General features: G+C 38.2%; 2 pseudogenes; both read right to left on the reverse strand.

Annotated features, from left to right (window-relative positions):
• Nucleotides 1–4,348: 4,348 nt before the first annotated feature.
• LOC114088726 (U2 spliceosomal RNA) lies at nt 4,349–4,440 on the reverse strand (annotated as a pseudogene).
• An 8,389-nt stretch (nt 4,441–12,829) lies between these two features.
• The window catches only part of LOC114088522 (NEDD8-conjugating enzyme UBE2F pseudogene), a 48,565-nt pseudogene continuing 41,846 nt past the window's right edge, over nt 12,830–19,548 (reverse strand).

Raw genomic sequence — 19,548 nt, forward strand, 5'->3', positions numbered from 1 at the left:
CCCTTAAGAAGGAAAAACCAAGACCTCTCTGGTGTGGGGAAGAAGCAAACAATAGGAAAGGAGGAAAATACCCTCGACAAAACCAAGTACCTCAAACATCATCTCACTGCTGCTAGGCAGGTTATAAACCTGTGACTGAATGATAGTGGGAAAGTATGTTCTTAAAAGCAAGGTGAAGGCTACTTTGCTAATACTGGCAGAAACCTAATAATTCGCATCCAGAGATGCAAAATCTCTCTCTGCCTATCCCCATTAAGTCATCCCATCTGTTTATCTCAGATGCTAGTCAAAAGGGACCTCCTCCCTGATCTGTGAGCTCTTAGTGCTGATCCGTGTGTCTCTTTTCCTTAACTCCCTCTAGGTTACACACGTGCAGAGTACATGCTTGCTCTCCAGGTCAAATGCTAGTTCCCTGAAGTGGCAATCCATCTTTACTGCCCACTGATAATGTTCACAGCACTGAGCACAGTGCCGGAAACATGTAAGACACACTTCATAAGCTCACCAGAGTTGCACTATATGAGCAATTAGCTATGCAAATGCAACAACTCGGGCTGGGAATTTTTTTTATTTTAACACACATTTGTGTTGTTTCCCCTGACCTTTCACCCATTGGGTTTTGGGACTCCTTTGTTCTCTGCTCTCTGTGTGCCTCAGCATTCTGGTTTCCTGGCTACGGTTCTAGTGTGATGATGAGAAAATCATTGTCTCTAAATATAAACCAAGTGCCAAACCAGAATAGAACAATCTGCACCAACACCAGAAGTAAGACTGGCTGCACTGAGTTTGGGGAGGGGTTATATAATATTGGGTTTTGGAGGGATTTTATACTCTTGGGTAATGTTCACTCATGGGCAGTTTCCACATTATGCCCTATGCGTTAAGCCTACTCACTTTGCATGGCATATACATTCAATTGGCTCTCTCAGCCCCCTTTCTACCTATTTTCTCTTTGAAGAGAGCAGGAACTTGAAATCACATTTCCCAGACTCCCTTGCAGCCGGGTCTGGATGTGAATCAGGTACTGCCTTTAGAAGAATGTGTGCCAATCTGCAATACAGATGTAAAATCAGAGGGCGTCATCCTTCTGTAGGGTCACTGGAGGTATTTATAGCAGATCAGTGTGTCACTCTAGTGTTTAGTTTCCAGAGCTGTGGTGGTGACTCTATGCAAACATGATATATCAACAGGAATACAGGGTAAATTTTAAGATGATTTTAACCCAGTAATAGTATTTGGTTGAAATTGTTTGCAAAGTGCCAATCATGTGTATTGTCTAAATTCTAATATATTGTTCCCAGTGTGACTTGGAAAAGTTTCTTTGCTGGTCTGGGCCCTGGCTCTATCACATTTAAAGTTAATACCAGAACTATGAACCAGAGCTTTCTGGAGTCTAAGGTTGATTACATCAGTGCCTAACGAGGCAATTTTTTCATCATCTACATGAAACCCAGTATTGATCTAGTGACAGTAGGATTGCAAACTCTGGGGACATAAAAATATAGCACTCTTGGCAGAGACACTGGTTTTCTCATGATTAGCAAAAGCAGCTGTGAGACCTCTCCAAGCAGCTATTTAAGCAATTAGAATCTTGAAGAAGGGAAGAGAGATAGGGCAGATTTCTTGTAGTGACTATTGCTGACAGAAAGGTGATTTGGCACTTTAGAGGCATACTGTCGTGAACCTGAAAATGGCTAGAGAACCCTTTTAGCGGGGGTTTGGGGTGGGGTTTCTTGCCTTGTCTGGAACAATAGGTATACTCAAGTTTAACATATTTTTGTAATAAATTTAAAACTGTGCAAACAAAATGTTTAGTATGTAGTATACATTATATAATTGCTATGTTGTCTCTACATATCTACTGTATTTTGTATTTCTGATATAAAGAATATTTTCTCTTCCCCATGGGGGAAAAAATTCTTTTCCCAGCCAGTTTCTTTAGTTAGCAGAGCTCTACAGAACTCAGCAATGGCTAGATTAAGAGGTGCCATCATCTGAGATGATTAAAGACCCAAAGGAAGTCATTTGCATCACTCAGTAAAAGAAAAAGTTAAGGGCTATATATTTTGTAAAAGATCCAGGCACAGACATTGATTTTTTAGTGGACCACCAGAGTCCATGCTCTGGCCTAGGGAGGCAAATTTTAGTGTTATTTAAAAAAGTTAATTAAACCCACTGATGTATGACCAGTAAAAAAGTGATCATGTCAGAATGCTGGTGTTGCAAGAAGGTGCTCAGACAGAATAGACTGAGTGACTAAAAGGATATCTTAAGAAAGTGTCAACCCCTGCCCTCATCTTTCCAAGGAAGCCCAGTGCATGTATGTTTTTTATGTATCTTTTTCTATATCTATATAAATAGATCTATATCTAGCCATATCTATATTTACTAGAGAGAGCTACTGAGAAGTCCAAAGGCATAATACAGAAAGGACAAGAAATATCTAAGGATCTATAGTCCTTCCTCCCTATTATTTATTTTAAACTATTTTCAAATACATGAAATGTGCTAGGCACTGTGCTGGCTCTGAGAGATGTAACAGCCCCACCCCAAGCAACAGAAACAAAGTTTTTGCCTTCAGTGGACAGATAGTTGCAGGAGCAAGGGATAGAGACGGATTTAACATGAAGAGGAAATGAATTCACAGGGGAAAAGCTTCATAGGCTCATTCCAAAAAGGGGTTCTCAAGGGAACGGGACAAGATGGACGCTGGGGAAGCACTAGGTGAGCACCTGTCCCATGTCACTATGCTCAGTCCTCCTAGAAACTGTGCCTGAGGCTCTCATTCCATTTTGGACTTAAGGACATTGATATGCAATAGGATTAAAATATTCCAGATTACACACTTAGGACTGGTGGAGTCCTCCTCAACCCTGTTCATTCTAACCCCATATACTGTCCTCCTCTTTCTCCATTATGTGGTCTTTTCTAGAATGTACAAAGAACAGAGAAAGAGCAAGGAAGGAAAAGTGTTTCCTGCTGGGGGAGATTGAGGAGTTTAGTGGAGCATTTAAACTGGGTCAGATTAGGGAACGTGATGGTGAAGAGCAAAACTGGATGTCGTAGGCCAAAATGTAATATGAATAAAAACTATTAGAACAGTAAGCATAAAGCATATTAAAGTAGCAGAGAGAAGAAAACTAAGAGTGAGAATTTAGGTTGGAACCTCTTTGTCGTGGCTTTCAATACAAGGCCAAGTATTTTGAATGAATGGTCAAATGGCAGAGGGTTCAATCTGAAAGTTTCCTCAGCAATGCAGTGATGTACCTAGAATTGTACTTGGGAAAGCTGAACCTTCCATCCTTTCAGATTGACTGAAGTGTTTTTGCATCGCTGATAGACTTCAGGCTAGGTTTGGGGAAAGGAAGTAGTAGGTAGATCATTTTCAAGGTGGGATTTTTTTTTTTAGGTAAATCCTGTTAGTTAATTCTTGTTGCCTTTAAGGTAAATTACAATGAAGACGAGAGCTGAAGAATCCCTGAGGGGACAAAGCTAGTTAGGGCTCATAAGCAACCTTAATCTTACTTGATTTGCAAACATATGTGTAAGCTTACCTGGGCCATTTCTTCTAAATGTCTATATTAAAGAAAAACAGAATGGAAGCTCTATTGATCAGAAGCAGAAAACTTACAACCAGGGGTTTTCCAAAAGGATAGACCAAACAAAGAACACACCCAACTTTAACCAGTCACAGGATGTCTTCCTTTTAGTTCCATGTTCATCTTCTAAAAGCCTCTCCCTTGGGCTCCTCCCACAGACCTCAGAGACCCCTTCAGGTTTGGAGATGCCCAATTCGTGAGTTGCTGTTTGCTTGAATAAACTTTCCTCCATATCTCCTAAGAGTATGTTAGGACCAGTGTCCTCTGATATTCTTATAGAGCTTCAAGCTTCTCTGTTCCCCACCCCCCACCTTTGTTAAACCCTGACACTCAGCTCTGCAAAGAAGTGGGCTCTGATGAGCATTGCTTCCTGTGTTTCTGTACTTTTCTCTGAAAACTGAATTGGCAAGTGTATGTCCATAATGCAGAGACTCTCAGACACCACCTCTTGGAAAAGTTGGGAAGAAATACTATTGAACTTCTTGCATTTTTCCTTCTTCTTTACCCTGTAACTTGTCCAGGCAAAATACAATCTCTCTCTCATTTTGGATCTAGAAAATCTCTCTCTACATTTAAGCAGATGATTCCAGGAGTGAGTGGATCAGTCTGTGGTTCCCACTATTGTGTTTCGCTGCAAAGTAGGATCTCCAAAAATAGAGGGAGACAAATATATTCCTTATTTTTGTGTCTTTCTGAAATTATTCCACCACAATGCTGTCCAGATACCCATGGGGCTTGGATACCTTTGAAAGGGATACAGTTTTTCTTTGATCTCCAAGAACAGGCTTGTGGATACAGATAGATACTACACTTGATCTTAGCCAAAAGGCCGAGAAGCGATGTGCATGCAGATAGAGAAAAAAAAGTCTTTACAGTAAGCATCTGTCTCTGCAAGTAACACTGTTCTCAGCGGGTCTCAAAATTAGTCGCGTTTCAGATGGCTGGGTAGTCACATCTCCTGATATCCAGCCTCCAGCATTCTCCTAATCTTAAAGTCTATATTATCCCTGTTTTGATTTTGTTTTTATTGTTTATTTACTTTTAGTATTTAAAAAGTCAATATTTGCCTTTTACTACCAGTGCTTTAAAAGACTATGATTTCACTGAAAACCAAACCAAACCAAAAATCTAATGCGAAAATAGCGATTGTTCCTTCTCACATACAGGCAAAACATGGAGGCAGCCTCTTACGGTCTAACTGCAAATTGGGCATTAGACTCTGTGACTATTTTGTTAGATACACTTTATGGAAAACCTAAATAAGAGCCAGTAAAGGTTCTCTTTCTATTATACTTTAAACAAGAACTTAGAGGTGAGGTATGCTTATATATTTGGGAGGGTTGATTCACCTGTGGATTTGAAGATTTTTCTAAGTCTCACTAGCCTTTGCAACATAAAATATGGCAAGAATGGAAACTACATAAAAACACCTTAGTGTAGAATACTGTACATATCAACATTTTTTGAAAGAAGGCCTATTTTAGCCTCAGCAGCTGTTTTTTTACTAAAACATCCAACCTAAAATGGTATGTTAAGGTTATCCAAACCGTTATAATTAATTTTCCATTAAAATGTGTGTGTAATGCTTGCTTTATTAAATCTGTGAACCATCACTTTTTATGAGAATTCTTCTAGAATGAAGGATACCTGTTATTTAATAGCAAGAAAATAGTAAATAACATGTAACTTTGGGGTCAGGGAGACAGAAGCAAACTATGGGTGCGAAGTGAAAAATCAATCCTTAAGGACCATAAAATACCCTTTGACCCTCCTCCTAGTTTTCAAAATCAGCTTGGTGTTTAGCATTTCTCTAAAATGAAGCTGGAAATATTGCCTTTGCTAGAGAAATCTGAGGCCTCATTCATTTAGAGAGACTTAAATTAACATGAACAAAGAGGGTTTCATTCTGAATAGACTATACACACAAAGAAAGAATGGTCCTGAGAGAGATTTCCCATATGCAAAGTCCAGGGAAAAAATAAATAAATAAACAGTTTCCAAAAGAACTGCATTAATTCTTCCTCCTGCTTATCTGTAAACCCAAATGCAAATACTCCCCAGGATTTTATATCAAGTCACTTTTATTATGCCCATAATATGACCCTCCTGGGTTTGCTTGCAACTCCTCTTCATTTTATTTCCTTTGATTATTTAGTCATTCATGAAAGATTCTCTCCCCTCTGGTGTTCTCCAATTCTATAGAACTTGATAATAGAAAGATATATTTTTAGAGCATCCAGCCAGGGACCTCATAAATTCCATCCACTCTCAAGATAGCACCTACTTCAAGATGATCAGAATATTTTGCCAGTGTATGTGCATCCTCTGCTTCTTGCTTGTCGAAGGTCATTTAGCTGAAAGTGATCCCATGTGTCTTTTGCTTGCTTTAATTCTAATTCTTCCCAAACATTTTTTTATTTTAAATCAGATCTCAGCCACCATTCAGATTCTGCACTAAATCATTGAATAACCTTTTTGTGCAAGACGTCTGGAAATCTTGGCAAGATCACTTGACTTTAGAGTCTGGATTTCACATTTCATTTTTCTTACACCTTTGACTATAATGCTCTCAGATTCATTTTAGGGCAAGCTTTTCTTCTCTGTAAGAACCAAACTGATTTTCAGAACTTTGAATTTCCACTCAAATGTTCTGTTATTTATAAGCACCTACTTCTGCCTCCACATTCCTCTCTTCTTCCTCACCATTTCATACCATTTCATGTTCTTTTTCTTTCTCTTCCTTCTTTTCCAGCTCCCTTTGTTGTTTTTACAATTACCACTTTGCCAATATAGGTATGGCAAATATTGAAAACTCTAAGATGCAACTGAAAGGTGAATAAAGGCTAAACCTCCTAACTGCTCAAGTGACACATTGCTATAATTTACATTATATATTTGAACATAGGAAAAACTAATAAAATTGCATGGTAGTAAGCCACTAGCCATTTTCTTAAGTGTACATTTTTTGATTGCATAAGGTGGCTGTTGGCAGCTGTGTCCCTAAAGTGTACCCTTCTAATCGGATCACTTTCCTACTTCAGGACTGCCACTGGGGATGGGACCTCTGCTTAGCTACTATCTCATGCTGTGTATTTAAAGAAACTGTGCTTAGCTCTAAGTCTGTGAGTGTTTCCTGAGGTACAATTCTAGAAGTATTGATCAGATTAGATGGAACTGTCTCTTAGAACAGCAGCACGTGTTTGTGACAGATAAAGCCATAATCGCTCAGTAATTCCAGCATTGAACTCTTTACCTAGCAAAGTGTGCTGTCTATTATAAAAGGGAATAATAAAAATGAAAAGTTTATGTAAGCTGGGCATAGTGACACATGCCTGTCATTAGGAGGATGAGACAGGAGGAAGATTGTGAGTTCAAGGCACGCCTCAGTAACTTAGGAAGACCCTCTGCAACGTAATAAGTCCCTGTCTCAAAATTAAAAGGGCTGGGGATATGGCTCAGTGGTTTAATGCTCCTGGGTTCAACCCCTGGTACCAAAAAACAAAAACAGGTTATACAAGATACATGGTCTCTCTCTCTATTTTATTTTTTATTTTTCAGGAAACAAGCTACATATCAATAAAGCTACATTAATGATATAAATCAGTACCCTTTTAATGTGTGTGTGCGTGTGTTTGTGTGTGTGTATGCATATGTATTTATGAAGAAGGTGAGAGAGAAACAGAGAAATCAAAGAAATAGAGAAATCAGGAGAGAGAGAGAGAGAGAGAGAGAGAGAGAGGTAAAGCCTAATAACATAATAAAATTAACTAAAGTCACAAGAATGTGTGCAATATTTAATTAATGTTTAATATATATCAGGTAGGAGGTTATCTTTTCACCAGTGTATGTTTATGGTGACTTTGTGTAGTATGAGATAAATTTATGTGGGTATGACTCTGTGACCTCTATTCTGTTCCATTGGTCTTTATGTCTGTTTTGGTGCCAATATCATGCTGTTTTTGTCACTATAGCTCTGTAGTGTAGTTTAAGGTCGGGTACTGTGATGCCTTCTATTTTGCTTTTCTCACTAAGGAATGCTTTGGCTACTCTGGGCCTCTTATTTTTCCAAATGAATTTCATGGCTTCTTTTTTTTTTCCTATGAAGAATGTCATTGGAATTTTAATAGGAATTGCATTAAATCTATATAGCGTTTTTGGTAGTATGGCCATTTTCACAATATTAATCCTGCCTATCCAAGAACATGGGGGATCATTCCATCTTCTAAAGTCTTCTTCAATTTTTTTCCTTTAATGTTCTGTAGTTTTCATTGTAGAGGAGTAAATCCTTCTGCAGTAGAATGAAATTGAACCTCTATCTCTCACCCTTTATAAAACTAAACTCAAAGTGGATCAAGGTCCTAGGCATTGGACCAGAGACTCGGTGCCTATTGGAAGAAAAAGTAGGCCTAACCTTCTACCACATTACCTAAGGAATAAACTTCCTCAATAAGATTCCTACTAAAGTTTAAGAAGTAAAAATCAAGAATCAAAAATGAGATGATATCAAAATAAAAAAGCTTATTCATAGCAAAGGAAACAATCAAGACTGTGAACAAAGTGCCTGCAGAATGGGAGAAAAATCTTTACCACCAAGACCTTACTTAGAACATTTATCTCTAGGACATACAAAGAATCCAAAAACCTTAACAGCAAAACAAACAAACAAAAAAACAAAACAACAACAACAGTAACAACAAAAACACACAGATAACCCAATCAATAAATGCAATAAATGGGCTAAGGAACTAAACAAGTAGTTCACAAGAGAAATATAAATGGTAACAAAAATATATAAACAAATGTTAAACAACTCTAGTAATTAAAGAAGTGCAAATCAAACTAGAGTGAGATTCCAACTCACCCCAGTCTGAATGGCAATTATAAAGAATACAAATAACAATAAATTTTAGTGAGGGTGTGGGTAAAAGATTCACATTGCTATTGGGACTGCAAATTGGTGTAATCACTCTGGAAAGCAGTATGGATTTCTTAGAAAACTTGGAATGGAACTACCATTTGACCCAGCTATCCCACTCCTCAGTTTATATCCAAAGGACTTAAAATCATCATGCTACAGAGATGCAAACACTGCAATGTTCATAGCAATAGCCAAGCTATGGATCCAATCAAGGTGCCCTTATCAGATGAATGGATAAAGAAAATGTGGTAGATAAACACAGTGGAATATTACTCAGACATGAAGAAGAATGAAATTATGGGATTTGCTGGTAAATGGATGGCACGGGAGACTATCATGCTAAGTGAAATAAGCCAGTCCCCAAAAGCCTGAGGTATAGTGTTCTCTCTGACATATGGATGTTAATACACAATATGGGAGGGGAAGATTAGAAGTTCATTGGACTAGACAAAGGAGAATGAAGGGAATGGTAGGGGAATGGGAATAGGAAAGACAGTAGCATGAATCGGACATATCTTACCTATCTTGTGTAAGAAAACATGAGCAATGTAACTCCACATCATGTACAACCACAATAATGGGATCCTAATTAGAACAAGTTATTATTTATTCTATGTATGTATAATATGTCAATACATACTCTACTGTCACTTGAATGTATAAAGAACAAACAAATACAAAACAGATATATATATATATATATATATATATATATATATATATATATATATACACACACACATACACATATATGTAAAACCAGAACTAGAGTAGAGTAGACTTAGTAAAGTACACCCTTCAGAAGCCAAATTTAGAAAAGAGCCAAGCAGTAATCAAGATAATACCTTAGATACATATTTTAAAAAATCAAAATTAATGCAGAAAAATTAATGATGAAAATGTTGATATTAAATAAAGACAGGTTCTGTGGTAAGGCACTAAACTGTTTACATTGTCTGGTTGAATACTCAAACAACCTTGTAAAACTTATCTTAATGTAGTACATATTTTACTGATAAGGAACCTGAGGCTTAGAGTATCAAAGGTCAAAAACAAAGCAAAAGTCCGGACAGATTTCTTGCCCCAGGTTTGGAAGCGAGTTTGTTGGGAGACAGGCTTGGAGAGAGACACAGGTATCACCCATGTCCATTGCTCTCGGAACAGAAAACAGTTTCCTAGGAGGGATTAGCTGTTAGAGGTGGAATGGAGCCCTGGCCCTGGGTTGTAGGGCTTTTCAGCCTGGGGGTTACAGGAAGCAGGGATCTCCTTGGTAAGAATGAGGCTGGCTTGTTACACTGCAGTGCACCAGTGCCCTCCAGCCCCGTGCTTGCCCCTTGGTACGTGGAACATCAGCCCCTCCCTGGTATAAATAGGAGCAAGACGTCAGTTGCAGGTGTGTGGTCAGAGTTTCCCTGCCCCTCTCCATCATTCTTGAGGGGTAGTCCAAGTCCTTCCAATGTTTGCTAGTGGCTCCACTGTCTCCATTAGGATCCCCTGTTTCAGCAAACTCAGTTTGATTGTCAGAAGCCACCAGAATTGGTGCCAATTCCACGGGGCCATTTTCAATACTCACATGGCTTTCCTCTGAAGAAGACCAACTCTTCCTCTGGAAAACTAACCTTGAGAGTATCTGCACTCCTTGTTATCCCTGACCATTCAGAGATTTAATATACTTATGCAAGGACACACATGGCTTAGTGGTAGAGCACCTGCCTGGCACATGTGAGGCACATACACTTGGAAATTGAGGATCCAAATACAAGATTGTTGGATTCCCTTGGTCAAGGATTTAGCCCTATGTAATGTCGACAGCATGCAATCATTCATTCATTCATTCATTCATTCAGATAGCATTTATTTAAACTCATGTTTGTGTCAAATCAGTTTCTAAGTACTTGGAGACACAATACTAAACAAGACAGTCTCCACTTTTATCTCTATTGGACTAATTTTAAAGGATGACAACATAAATCTTTATGGTTTTAAGGCAAAGAAATTCTTTGAGTGGGTCACTTCCACCTTCTCTAGGTTTATGTTATATGACTTCTCTGATGGACTGCTAAGGAAAATCACACCTGGATTTAGAATGAAATCCAAACAAGATCACAGTTTGCAAGGATGCACTGTTGGAGGCCCTTGTTATCTTTCATCATTATTTTGTACAAGAGTTTCCCAAGCTCTTATCAGTAGTTCTGGTCTTCCTTTCATTCTTCAATACACAAGATTATCTCCTGCCTTAAGATATATTCTTTTGTCTTCTATGGGTGATGTTTCTCCGAGACTTTTGTCCCCAGGTTTTCTTATCTTTTGGGTCTCTGTCTACATTTACCCCAGATGAGAGGTCTTGCATGACCACCCTAGGTAAGGCAGATGACCACCCAGTTCTTTTCATTCTCTCTCATTTCCCCATTTTTTTCTTCTTTCTTATCACTAACTGCAATATATAATGTTTTTTATTTATTCACCTGTTTATTTAACTTTCCCTAGTCTCCTTTAATAGAAATTATGGCAATAAGTACATTTTTCTTTTTTACTATTATATGCACAGAAAATTACAGAGTGTTGTGAATTGAGAATGTGCTCAATAAATATTTGCTGAATGCATAAATTATACTACTAACTATTACAGTAATAACAGTCACATTTAACCAGGATTTAATCCATGCTAAGTCTCTTTGTAAGTGCTCACAACAACTCATAGGCAGAAATTATTTTTTATAAAATGAAAGGGTCATGTGTGGGAAGCAATCCCATTTCTATAGGTGACAGATCAAAAGTACAAGGTTTTATTTAACCAGCTGTGAACCATGTGTGTGAACAATGTGGAAGAGTCAAGACTCGAAAGCTGAAAGTAGGGAGTCCAGCTCCCCAAAGTGCACTGGGAAGTCTGAAAGTGCTCACTGGTGCAGTCAGTTCTATAATGCAAGAGAACTAGAACTGTAGGTAAGAGATTCTTAGTGGTAAAGGTTTCTGAAGAGTGTACAAGAAAAGACCTTAGACATCTACCTGCTCAGAGGAAACAAATAGCAGATCCATTACTTCTGGTCAGTAAGACCTTTGCAGGTCCTATCCACCTTCCTACTATCACAGAAGAAATTAGGATGAGAACGGCACTTATCCTATATTTGATTGTATGTTGACATGGAAGCATTTGCATATGTTACAGGATAGAAGGCATGATATACTATTAACTCTGCTTTAAAAAGTGTGTGTGTTGGGCTGGGGTTGTGGCTCGGTGGTAGAGTACTTGCCCGGCACATGTGAGGCACTGGATTTGATTCTCAGCGCCACATAAAATAAATAATAAAAAATAAAGCAAAGGTATTGTGTCCATCTACAACTAAAAAAAAAGTTTAAAAAAGTGCGTGTGTAGCCTTATAGATTAGAAAGATCAAGGAGAACTCTTTGAGTAAAATAGAAAAACAATTAGATTTATCTCTTCATGTCTTCCATTTAATGCCTTCCAGTTAATAAGACCTAAGGTAAAAACAACAAAAGAAAATTAAATTTAAATAATACAATCGTATTCTATATCCTACATTCTCTATTACTTAATTTTTCGACACAATGTAGACTCAAAACTTAGCAGGTATAAAAAGGGGACTCTTTGATGAGGGAGCAATAGATATCATATAGGATCTAGTAGTTGAGAACTTGTTTAACAACCTGAGAATCGAATCTGGGTACAGTTTTTTGTTTGTTTGTTTGTTTGTTTTTTTTTGTTTTAGCATTAAGTTATACATATCACAGTCCGAACATATAGTTACATTAAATAAAACGTGCATTTTGGTATGAACTACCTGGAATGACCGTGCCTTGTGGGAAGCCTCACATCCAGGCAAGGCTAATATTCGTGGAAAAAGCTAAGAGAATGTGTTTCCAACCACAGTTGGCAGTGGGTTTCTTACTGCTAATCTGCAAGTTACGCTGGACACATCACCACATTACTTGTGTAGGACACCATTTGTTGGGAAAGGGGAAGCAAGAACTAGCCTCAATGCCAGGTTCATTATAACTTCTCAGGAGTTTCACCAGCATAGAGAGTACAGTTTTTGAAAGGTAAACATCTTATGGAAAACAGACACCTCTTTAGAGTCTAAAACACATTTATTTTTCTGCTGTCTTTACACTGCATTTTCCATTTACAGCAGGTAGTCAGTAGGAAGGTTTTCTTCAGGACAAATGGACACAGGACTGAGATAATCCTGTGGGATTGAGAGGGAGCATGGGAACAGGGAGGAGGGCTGCCTCATGCTGCTTAAGATAGAAGCAAATGGGAACACACAGTCCGTGGGCCTGCAACCTTCTCCTCTTACCATCTTGCACAACGCTTGATGTAGTCATCCCCTTTATTCCTCCTTGTACTGCAAATGATGCTCTGCAGTTTTGAAAGTCAGTGGATCATCAAATTCAGAGTATCAACAGATAAAATTTAATCCCCAAACATCATCCTTTAACATTCCCACGGGAGCCATTCAGTGCCATCAATTGAATGGTCTCAACAAATGTAAACATGCTTTCCCTTTCTCTGTGATATTGGGGTGCCAGATCATGGTCCAGAATTTCACTGTGAGAGGCACCATGCTGTGTGCATAAGGAACTTGAGTTTCAAATTAAAATTCCCCATCCTCATGGTGACCTTCATCTTTAACAGGCAGTTTGTCCCTCACTGAAATCCTTCAAGTGGAGTCAGATGTGGTGGCTACATCCAGGACCCTTTGAGACCATCATCTTGCTTCAGTTTGCTTGAAAGTGTTAGCACTATTGCCACCTTTACCCTGGGCACTCTGAGACAGGCTTGGCAGACCAGTGCCCAACACCCTGTCTGACCAGGGCCCAGCAGTGACAAAATGGCCCCTCAAACCCAGCTGAGAATGCAGTGTATTTGCTGCAGTTCTGGAACTTTGCTGATGTTTGCTGTTTAGGTAACTTAAGTGAGCTGCAGTAGTGTACGGATGTGTGTTCCATTGCATGGGGCTTATAATCAAGGCTTTTGAGGTCTTTCAGGTTCCAAACTTACCCATCATGTGACTATAGGCAAGTATTTCATCCCCAACGGCCTCATTTTCTTCATTTCTGAAGTTGGGTTAATAACTTTTTCCTCACAGGATTATTCTTTGTTTAAGGAGATGCTGTTTCAAAGTATTCAACTGGCATTTATTATGGGTCAAAATCAAAGCTCTTCTTACGACTGCCTTCCTCTCACTTTGTGCTCCAGTTGAGTGGGGGTGGGGACAAGTATTCCCAGGTTCAGAATGTCTAGGGCCATCATCCATGCTCTGAAAGGGTCATGGTAAATGGGGCTCAGCCGACAAATCACTTCTTCTGGCTAATAAAACAGCAGCAATGTGCTGCCTCATGTGCATAGCATGACCCCCATGATCTATGAAGCTTTTACAATGTTGATCCTGCTCTGCTGCTGACCCAACAGTGCCTTTCTGGGAATTTGTAGGGGAAAAAAAAGAGAAAGAAACCATGACCTTGTAATCCTTAAAAGAGAAGGAAAAGAAACTACTACAGAATGTGTGTGTGTGTGTGTGTGTGTGTGTGTGTGTGTGTGTGTGTTTGGTGTTAGTACCTCTAAAGTTCTTCTTTTTGGATTGAACCTTGACATTTACATCTAAGATAAACAGCTAATAAGCTATCCTTTCTTATGTATTTTGCATACAACTAACAACAGTTGGGTTTTTAGGAAAAAATTAGCATGAGGTATAGTAAGTGAATATTGATTCTGACTCTTCCTACATCACTATGGCCCATCCACATTGAACCAAACCCAAACTCTCTGTGGCAGCCAGAGGGGTATTTTACAAATATATAATCATGTCACATAATCACTGTGTGATAGACTAAGTTATGACCCCCAAATTCATATTTTTAAGACTTAAACCCTAGCATTACCATATTTGAAGATAGGCCTTTAAAGAGACAGTTTTGGTTAAGTGAGGTCATCAGGATGGGACCCCCATCCATTATTGTTCCTTATAAGAAGAAGAAGTGATACAAGGAGTGAGCATGCACAGAGAAAAGGCCCCACGAGAACACAGCAAGATTTGGCCATCTGCAAGGCAGGAATTGAGGCCTACACAAGAAACCAGCCCAGCCGTGCTGGCACCTTGACCTTGACTTGCAACCTCCATACCTTTTTTTTTTTTTAATTTTAATATTTATTTTTTAGTTTTTCGGCGGACACAACATCTTTGTTTGTATGTGGTGCTGAGGATCGAACCCGGGCCGCACGCATGCCAGGCGAGCGCGCTACCGCTTGAGCCACATGCCCAGCCCCCTCCATACCTTTTAACAAGATAAATTTCTGTTGTTTCAGTCACCCAGCCTTTGGTACTCTGTCATGGCAGTCCCACTTATTTCAGAATAAAATTCAATAATCTTTTTGTTTTCCTCTTTTGTGGTACTTGGGATTGAATCCAGAACTACACATTCTAGACAATCACTAAGCCACACCCCAAGGCTTTTTTATTTTGAGACAAGGTTTTGCTAAGTTGCCTGAGATGGCTTGAACAAGTGATTATTCTGCTTCAGCCTTCTGAGTATCTAGTGTGTTAAAAGGTTAGAATTTGTGCATAACTTTAATGCATACATTTTAACACAACCTCTCAAACCCTCTATCTGGTCTGAACCGGCTGTCCAAAATGATCTTGAGTTCTCTCTGCCTGCTACATCAACATCGACTTGTGTGTTTTTGTCAGGGGGAAATTAGTCATCAATGACTTTACATTTGAGTTTCTTTCCCTGAAAGTTTATAAGGTTGACTCCTCTTAATTCAAATCTTAGTTAAATGACTCTCATCGGAGAGGGTAGTTTTGACTCTTCCACCTGAAGTGTCTTCTCATCCCCTACCCTGAATATTTTCCACCATATTCTTATGTTTTCTTACCAGCACTTATCCCTTTAAGACAATACCTTCTTTACTTACTATTTGTTTATTGTATGTTCCTTCTTCCTAGAATGAAAGCTCCATGTGCTCAGGTCCTGTCCATCTCACAGTGTCTGTTCTCTGTTTCAATGTCTAACAATGCCTGACACATGAACTCCTTAGTCGGTAAATATTAAATGAATGAATATATCTCTTTTTTCAAATGCCTGTTCCTCATTCCTCTTTCCAACCATTGCCTACCTCATAGCTCATGTCCTAAGTTCATGTTTTCAGATATCCATTCTAGTTAACCAAAAACTTTTTTAAATTATGATAATCCTCTCACAAGGAAGTTGTATTTCCTTTGAAAATAGAGTTCCTATGTTGGAAATTTAGTCAATGGGGCTATACTGGAAGGTTCCCAGTGTATCAAACCTTTAACAATAGAGAACACCTTACTCTTATCAAGTTACTTTAACCAAAATAGGAGGAAAAAGCTATTAGGAGAATATTAGTAGAAATAAATACCTGGAGGTGTAAGAGGGAGAAAATGTTGAAATGTGATGCTCACAATCTAGTAAAGGCTGCATAGCACAATGACATTGGAATTCAGTCTTGAATTTCACTAAACCAGGGCTGGAGTGACTTACAGAAACTATACTACTTCATCTGCTGACAAGACAGGGAAGCAATGTGCTTAAAACCCAATAGAATTTCTAATCATTGGTTTCCCTGTTTTAAGATACCCAAATCTATTATCAAACCTTTATCTCCATCTGTTCCTGCAAGTTGTTCAAACAAAAGCCTGCTGATTAATGCCAGCATGATGTTACTTGTCAATTCTTATTGCAAGTGTTTACATAGGAAATACTATCCAGCTTTCACAGAGTAAGACTTGACATTTACATTTTCTTTACTTCATCACCCTGAACCTGAGCTCAGTTTCCCTATCAAATGCAAAGTGAATGACCTGAATCTAATAGCGTACAGATTGGTTATAGAGAAGAATTAGCCAGGGCCCTATGAACAAACACTTTTGCAACTAATATTCTCCTAATAGCTTTTTCTTCCTATTTTGATTAAAATAGCTTGATAACTTAGAATACTTCTAGGTTCTTTTTTTTCCCCATCAGCATCCAATACATATGTTCAGGACTTGGCAGAAAATTCTATTAGGTTTTATTATATAGTTATCATTGAATATATATAGTTATCTTACTCCAACTGTGCATGGCAGGACAAGGCTGCCTTCATTCAAAAAACTCTTAGCTCACCAATGGCTTATCACTTCATTGAACTGCCCTAATAAAAACCAGTCTTTGCAAGTTTAGATGCTACCATCAATTTATCCCATTTGGCTTCTCCTCATTTCCTGTGCAGGTAGGACCTTGTCCCTATTTTACTTTAAACTTCATTTTATTAAACAGAAGCCACTGGTGTTTTCTATGCCTAAAACATAAAGGCAGAAGTAAATATGCTAGAACATCTCTCACCTTTAATAGGAGAGAAAATAACAAGGATATCTGATCAGTTCAGGAGAGCTGGCAAACCATGTTCAGTTGGAAAAAGAAGTCAGAAAGGGAAATGACATCTAAATTATAATAGACTGAGGGATGAAAGGTATTTCCTTTTGTTTACCACGATGATAATTTCTGCTTAGAAGTGTATAATACTCTTACAATACTCTCTCCCTAACCCTTCTCTTTTCATTTCCCCTCATACCATTCTTTGGGAATGGAAAAGTTTGCGTTTCTTTTGTTCTACTAAATGGAAAATTATTGCAGTCTTTCAGTAACACTAAAGACTAATAATAGAATGAATGTTATTTGTAAATATGTAGTTTTTTAATGCAGACTTAAAGAAACAAACATTTATTTCTACTTATAGAAATTCTCTCTAGAGTAAGTTGCTGATAACACTTAGTACAGGTTATTAATATAGATGGCAAGACTTTTAAAGTACATGATTTTAAAGGATAAGACTTTTAAAGTACATAACTCTCTTTTGTTTACAAGGGTAGAAAAAATCCTAATAAAGAAAAATCTTAATATTCATACAATCCCATGCTATGGCTTACTCCTTTAAATGCATGGGTACAGGATTCAGCAGGCAGCCATATTTTAAGTATTTTTCATTACCATTTGTTTTTTTTTCCCCCTCACAAATAACAATTTTAGTATTCATTGTACTTCTCACCAGTTCTTAAATAAGAAAGATGAAAAGCTTAGCAACCACTTATTACCATAATGCTTCCTCCTGGTAAGTTCTAGAAGTTAGCTGGCATATTTCACCAGGTGATGATCCTGGATTTCAAACCTGCTTGATATCTGTGTATCTCTCTTAAGACAGCGGCAAACTTGGGTAGCAGTCTATATGGTGATGCTTGTTAGGGTACTTAAAAATTAAATTAAAAGAACTAACCCTACTCTACTCTGTCTGTTTTCTAAATAATTCAGCATATTTTTAAAAACAATTCTCAGTTTCACACAGTCTATATTTTTTCCGTGCATACTCTACAATTTATTTGAATAAGAATGTAGCAACTTTTAAGTGTAGTAGGGTACTTATTCTTTTTTACTTAGATGTTCTCATTCACTGCATATCTTAATAGCTGTTACTTGTCTTGCTTTTTTACAAGCTGCAGTCTCCTGGGCACAGTTTCTAGAAAGAAGTAGCAGTTGAGCCCTCTTAAATCTTTGAATTATAATTTTGTTCCAGGAGAGTTTATGTTTATTTGTTCTTAAAGTGATTATTGTGCTTATCAGAAAAGATGCCTCTTCTACCTCTGTAGTAGGTAACATTTATTGAATACGTATGGCATGAAGGGCATTCTTCTAAGCAGCAAGGACCCAACAGGAAAAAGACAGTATAGGTAAGAAGGGTGATTCTAGAGTTTAATTAAGGAGTACTTACAAATTAACGTGAGTCAATGGAGGATGGTGAGGTACCCCGGGAAGCTGCTACTGTCTCTAAGCTATAGGGAGCAAGAGGCGGGAAGAGGTTAATACAAGTTGGCAAAATTGTAGCTATGGAAGAATGTCTGTTAATACCAGCTTGGTTTTCCACAAATGCCTGCAGCCTTGCCTATCAGTGCCCTAACAGAGAGCTGGCTATGAGAAAAAGCACGCAGATCTCAATTTCCTCCTGCCCACCAGGGTCCTACAGGTGACTTGCATTTGCCAGCAAAGAAGGGTGTGGAGTCCTGCAGACGCCCCTACCTCTTAGGCATCAAGATGGAGGAAGAGGTGTGGAATGGACATTTAAGGTGTTAAGCGAAGAACATACAGTCCAAAGTGAACTCATGAGTAATTTAATTCTGACACTGACCACATCATGTAAATAATATTACCTGTTTTACAAGTGAGACAACTGATTTCAGTGATCTGCCTTTAGATCATATATCACATAAACAGCAGAGCCAAGATTCTAACCCAAAACATCTTACCACACACACCATGTTCTGAATCACTACAATGAACTACCCGATGGACAGCTTTCCTGTGGTGTCAAGGACAGAACTCAGGACACAGAGTGTGGGTCTGTTTCCTGCAAGTTTCTTCCCTTTTACTCTCTCCCATTGGTATAGCTCCCTGAAGATCAATTAGAGAGCCACAACCATCTTGGGATCAGTATAATTTTGGTCATTTACCTTACGATGTAGTTTACTAGTTGAGGGACTTCTTCCCATAGTAGAACAGGTACATTTTCTGAGTCAGTAATTATTGTAAGAAAGTTAAATTCTTGTTATTCTTAGACTTGTGAATAATTATCCTCAAATTCTAAATATATATTGTATAAAAAGTTCCTACTGTCCTGATGAAGAAACTAGAAACATGTTCTGAGGAACAATATAATACTGTAAGGTGAGATGCATGCTAAACATTTAGATATTTATCAGAAATGTTCTCTAAATTTCTGATGACTTTTCTGTTGTTGGAACTAATATTTAGATCAGGTTCCTGCTATGAGGGAGTGTGCTAAAATTCCCTGATACCAGAAATCTTATTAGAATGCATTTTTAAACGTACATTTTAAAGTTATGTTTGTAGTGGTCATAAATGTTTGTATTGCAAGAAATAACATACTAGTTTTAATAAAAGGCATTATTGATTCACAGTCTTCTCCATGGGCTGATCACCTTTCCTTTCTCTGGAGAA

The sequence above is a fragment of the Marmota flaviventris genome, chromosome 4 (genome assembly GCF_047511675.1).
Source record: "Marmota flaviventris isolate mMarFla1 chromosome 4, mMarFla1.hap1, whole genome shotgun sequence".
Taxonomy (NCBI): domain Eukaryota; kingdom Metazoa; phylum Chordata; class Mammalia; order Rodentia; family Sciuridae; genus Marmota; species Marmota flaviventris.